This window comes from Thamnophis sirtalis, unplaced genomic scaffold (genome assembly GCF_051295495.1).
Source record: "Thamnophis sirtalis isolate CommonGarterSnake01/CBP01778 unplaced genomic scaffold, rThaSir2_p1.2 scaffold_14, whole genome shotgun sequence".
Taxonomy (NCBI): Eukaryota; Metazoa; Chordata; class Lepidosauria; order Squamata; family Natricidae; genus Thamnophis; species Thamnophis sirtalis.
In genome coordinates this window covers 6,624,467-6,630,477 of record NW_028261394.1, presented here as the reverse complement: position 1 = coordinate 6,630,477, position 6,011 = coordinate 6,624,467, and the positions used below count along the sequence as shown (strand labels likewise).

General features: G+C 42.8%; 1 non-coding gene across 1 annotated transcript; it reads right to left on the bottom strand.

The window, feature by feature from the left end:
* Positions 1–4,409: 4,409 nt before the first annotated feature.
* On the bottom strand, positions 4,410–4,600 carry LOC148042676 (U2 spliceosomal RNA). The gene has a single exon (XR_015695088.1). It is a non-coding gene; the product is annotated as a U2 spliceosomal RNA (small nuclear RNA).
* Between the last annotated feature and the right edge of the window lie 1,411 nt (positions 4,601–6,011).

Below are 6,011 nucleotides of genomic sequence, written 5' to 3'. Positions count from 1 at the left end.
GAAGGAAAGGGAAGAAGGGAAGAGAAGAAGCTCAGAGATGATCTGTGGGGCCCTTGGTACTCTCTGAGATTGGTTGTTCTCTTGCAGATGTTTCATGACCCAACTAGGTAACATCATCAGTGCTGGAAGGGAGTGTGGTGTGCAGAGAGGAAGAGGAAGAGGAGGAAAAAGAGGCGGAAGAGGACTGTGTGGGGCCCTTGATGCTCTCTGAGCTTGGTTGCTTTCTTGTAGACATTTCACGACCAAACTAGGTAACGTCATCAGTCTATATGATGATCAGTGTATCCTCAGTGTATCAGCGTATTTTTATTTTTTTTTCTCGCTCATGTTCTTGGGCTATTTTAACACTGATGATGTTACCCACATTGGTTTTAATCGTCCGTTCAGTTCTGCATTTTTTTTTTAGAAAAAAAAACCCATCTTAAAAGAGGCGCTTTGAAAATCCACAAAGAATTGTTCTTCTAAAGGGCTCCCCGCTGTTAGTAATACTTACTCCTGCCCGTTCTTTAAGGAAAGGTGGTAGCCTTGTTTCCTGAGGTTGAACGCAAAAGTCAGTAAAATTGGAAATGTCACAGCCTCGGACTGATTATTCCAAAGCGGCCGATGCTCCGAAGAATCATTTGCATGATGTTAGAACTTAGAGATGCCAGTCAGGGCTGAGATCCTTACGGTGGTGAGCAAACTGTGCCCATACATAATGGAAAAGGCCTTTTCTCCAGAGGGGGCCTCTGCTCTTCTGACTCTTTAATTACATCTAGATTCCTTCAATCACAGTTTTATTCCCTATAGCATCAACCTTGTGAGTTCTCAGGTTTCCTTTTTTCTCTATGTATTCAATATGGACAGTAATAAGTGATATATATACACATATATATAACAATTGTGCTGATAAATAAATAAAGGGAGACTAGTATAGATCTATTTCGATCTATTCAGCTTTCATCAGCTAGCCATACCCTTACTGGGATTCGAACCTGGGCTGTTTTTACATGTTGGGCAGTTGTATTAGCCTCTAAGCCACAAGCTCTCCTCCCTTATCAGCTGAGCCAAGGAAATAATTAAGTGTTGTGTCAAAGCACCTGGTATGCCCAAATATTTATTTATTTATCAGCACAAATGCAACACAAAAATGATTTTCTGCCTGGAAGGCTCTTGGAGTAGAGATGAAAGGCAAAAGGGAAGCAGTATGCTCCCTCCCATATTTGGGCATACCAGTTGACTTATATATATGTGCGTGTATGTATGTATATATATATATATATATATACACACACACAACAAACACACACACATATACCTGTCTCTCTCTCTCTCTCTCTCTCTCTCTGTCTCTCTCCCTCCCTCCCTTCCTGTTTATGTAAATGGTCTATATATATATGCACCAAATATATATATGTTATATTTGTGCTGATAAATAAATAAAGGGAGACTAGTATATATCTATTTCAAGCTATTTAGCTCTCATCAGCTAGCCATACCCTTACTGGGATTCGAACCTATGCTCCCTTTATTTATTTATCAGCACAAATATAACACAAATATAACAAAGGCAACAGTAAAAATATTAGGTTTCTGTCGTGATGGACTCTTGTGAGGAGCCGATTGACAGATAATGGAAGCTGTTAGCTTCCTCCCATAATTGGGGCATACCAGGGGTTGTGACACTAAATAAATAAATAAATATATATAAATATAAATATAAATATAAAAATATATTATTTGGGCATACCGGGGGTTGTAAAAGAAATCTAATATATATATTGTGTATGTGTGCCAGGAATGCAGTGGCTCAGTAGCTAAGATGCTGAGCATGTCGATCAGAAAGGTCGGCAGTTCGGCAGTTCGAATCCCTAGCGCCGCGTAACGGAGGGAGCTCCCGTGACTTGTCCCAGCTTCTGCCAACCTAGCAGTTGGAAAGCAGGTAAAAAATGCAAGTAGAAAAATAGAATCCACCTTTGGTGGGAAGACAACAGTGTTCCATGCACCTTCGGCGTTTAGGCATGCTGGCCACATGACCATGGAGACGTCTTCGGACAGCGCTGGCTCTTTGGCTTTGAAACGGAGATGAGCACCGCCCCCTAGAGTTGGGAATAACTAGCACATATGTGCAAGGGGGGAACCTTTACCTTTAATATATATATGTCTCCAAATCTCCACAGTCACGTGACCAAAATATGGACACTTGTATTTATAATGGCTGCAGCATCCCAGAGTCATGTCAACTCCATTTGCAAACTTTCCTGCTGGCTTCCACTGGTTAATTGTCCTCACTGTTAGGATGTTTCTCCTTAATTGCGAAATTAAGTGATGCACTGGTGCCAAATGCGACTAGAAAAATCATAAAAATGGGGCAAAACTCACTTAATACATGCCTCCCTTAGGTAAAGGTAAAGGTTCCCCTCGGGCATATGTGCTGGTCATTCCCGACTCTTAAGGGGCGGTGCTCATCTCTGTTTCAAACCCGAAGAGCCAGCACTGTCCGAAGACATCTCCGAGGTCATGTGGCCAGCATGACTCAACGCTGAAGACGCACGGAATTCTGTTCCCTTCCCACCAAAGGTGGTCCCTATTTTCCTACTTGCATTTTTTACGTGCTTTCAAACTGCTAGGTTGGCAGAAGCTGGGACAGGGAACGGGAGCTCACTCCGTTACATGGCTCTAGGGATTCGAACCGCTGACCTTTCTGATCGACAGTCAGCATCCGAGCCACTGCGTCCCTAACATGTGTCCCTTTAGCGACATACATTTTGCCTTCAGTTATGTTCGTACGTCGAGGGCTACCCATGCGGCAATGTGCCTTCTCTTTACCGCTGAAGCGTGCCACCCTTTGGATGGGCAGATCACAAACTTTTTCTCTTTTTTTACAAAGATGTGCCAAGAATCCAGAATGTAAAAAAATAATAAAAAATAAATAAAACTGTACCGAAAGCAACATCCTAGAGAAAGAGGGAAGAAATGCAAAGGGGGGGGGGGGGGAGAAAAGAAAAACCAGGCCAGGAAACATATATATATCAAAGGCATTCCCCCAGCATCGGGTTGGCACTGGAAATCAAACAGAATATGAAACAAGCGAAATGCCTGGGAGCCAAAAAAATGCTTGTGCGCGAGCCAAAAATTTATGCAACACCTCTAGGAAAAACAGGCTGTACGTGAGGTCTCCCTTCGGCCCATCTGGGATTCCTCGTTTCCTTTCTCCTTGGCAGATGCTGCAGTGTGGATTCCCCAGAAGGTGGGTGAAGAAAGGCCACCTAAGTGGAGGATCCATACCGGATACAAAGCAGCAGGAGGAAAAATAACCATGTGCCTCTCCCCGCGCCATTTGGATGAGATGAGAAATGGGATTTGGAAATAATTGTCACTCTATTGGATAACAGTTTCAATGGGGACTCCCTCTTTTCTAAGGATGGGAGCTCAACCTGCGTAGCACTTGAGCCTCGAACTCAATGGAAACATACTCTTTCCTAAGGATGGGAGCTCAACCCCGCCCGGTAGACCTTGAGACTGGAATTCGATGGAAACTCCCTCTTGTCTAAGGACAGGAGCTCAACCCCACCTGGTAGCACCTGGGACTGGAACTCGATGGAAACTTCCTCTTTTCTAAGGACAGGAGCTCAACCCTGGTAGCACTTGGGATTTGAACTCAATGGAAATTAACTTTTTCCTAAGGACGGGAGCTCAACCCTGGTAGCACTTGGGATTCGAACTCAATGGAATTTTACTCTTTCCTAAGGATGGAATACCTGGGACTGGAACTCGATGGAAACTTCCTCTTTTCTAAGGACAGGAGCTCAACCCTGGTAGCACTTGGGATTCGAACTCAATGGAATTTTACTCTTTCCTAAGGACGGGAGCTCAACCCTGGTAGCACTTGGGATTCGAACTCAATGGAATTTTACTCTTTCCTAAGGATGGAATACCTGGGACTGGAACTCAATGGAAACCCTCTCTTGTCTAAGGATGGGAGCTCAACCCCACCCGGTAGCACTTGGGACTCGAACTCAATGGAAACTCTCTTTTCTAAGGACAGGAGCTCAACCCTGGTAGCACGGGATTCGAACTCAATGGAATTTTACTCTTTCCTAAGGATGGAATACCTGGGACTGGAACTCAATGGAAACCCTCTCTTGTCTAAGGATGGGAGCTCAACCCCACCCGGTAGCACTTGGGACTCAAACTCAATGGAAACTCTCTTTTCTAAGGACAGGAGCTCAACCCTGGTAGCACTTGGGATTCGAACTCAATTGAATTTTACTCTTTCCTAAGGAGGGGAGCTCAACCCCACACTTAAGAATAAGGAGGAACAGAAAAAGACAAATGATAGAAAAAAGGTAGAAGAAGAAAAGTAAAAAAAAGACAAGGAAAAGGAAAGGAAAAAATTCAAATCTAACTTTGAACCAGATTAGGGGGGGAGGGGGTGCACCATTCCTGGAGGCACTGCAATACCAGGCTGATGCTTGGAGTGGATGGAGCAAGCCCCTCGTCCATCTCCGGCTTCCAAAAATCCATTTAATACACAGTCCTCAGATAGATGACATATCAGATATTAAACTGATAAGAACAGATACTACACTTGATCTTAGCCAAAAGGCCGAGAAGCGATACCCGAGGGTGGGAGGGATGCCGACGGCTTCCCTCCTCTTGAAATGTAAGGTTTGGGAGACAACGCTGGAGTTGCCTTCGGTCTAAGCGCTAAAGCCATGTCAGACCAGTTCCCGCTCTCAGGATTCTCCTCTGGAAACGCCTCGTTTGCAAATCCCACCACGACGAACTCCTTCCAGTTCGGATGATCTGCAGAATTTATAGATTTCCCTCGATTATGACAACTTTGGGACTTTCTGCTTTGGCTGTTGGTTTTAGATTTGCATAGCTCCGCCCCCTACCTCCTCACGATTGGTCAAGTTTCCTTTCAATGCCTCGTCGCTTTTAAAACTTCTGCAACTCTTTAGCTTCGATGACAGCACATATTGTTTTATTATCTTCTACTTAAACAACAACGGTACGCAACTGGTTTTTGCGAATCACAGTCCATCTTGCAGAGATTTGGATGTGAAATTATATAAAGAGAGAGAAATCAAGTCTCTGTATTTATATCTAAAGATTCCGCCTCTCGCTGCTTCCTGTTTCAATTTCTTTCAACCTTTTTGTCATCCGAGTTCTTTTTCTCTTTCATTCCTTCTTGCAAAAAAAAAAAAAAAGCCATTTGAAAACATTTGGAAAAAATTCCCAAAGGGAAAAAAAGTATGCATGGATGTAAGAGGGGGGTGGGGAATCCCATCCGTTGCAAAAAAAAAAAAAAAAAGAACAGCCTGGAAATTTTACATTTGAATGCTTCAAGGACTGATTGGATTACCCTGTAAAATGCAGGAAAAAAACCTTGCTGGGCGTGTTAAAAATAGTGGTTTGAGTGGAGGGAGAAGAAAACAAGAAATTACGTCGTTGTTGGTTTTTTAAATTGATTTTTTATTAATTATATTTATTAGTGCTTAATGAACATCGTGTTTTCTGGATATTTAGTTTGCTTAACAATGCATATTACATTTTTTATTTCCACCCCCTTCTCCCAAACATTGATAAAATAGATTCCATGTTTGATAATAATCTTCTTTGTGTTTAATTCTTAGTGTCCATTTCTGCACACTCTAGTATTTTTTTAAAATTATTTCTTCAACTCGTGGTATTTCTTCACCAGAAATACTTCTTCTTCAGTTGTTTCTTGAACAACTTGCCTCCAGAAGTTGTGAATTCTCCAACACTGGAAGTTTTTAAACAGTTATTGGATAACTATTTGTCTGTAATGGTGTAGGGTTTCCTGCTTAGGCAGGGGTTGGACTAGAAGACCTCCAAGGTCCCTTCCAACTCTGTAATCCTATCCTATCCTATCCTATCCTATAGCAATAGCAATAGCAATAGCAGTTAGACTTATATACCGCTTCATAGGGCTTTCAGCCCTCTCTAAGTGTTTTACAGAGTCAGCATATTGCCCCCCAACAATCCGGGTCCTCATTTTACCC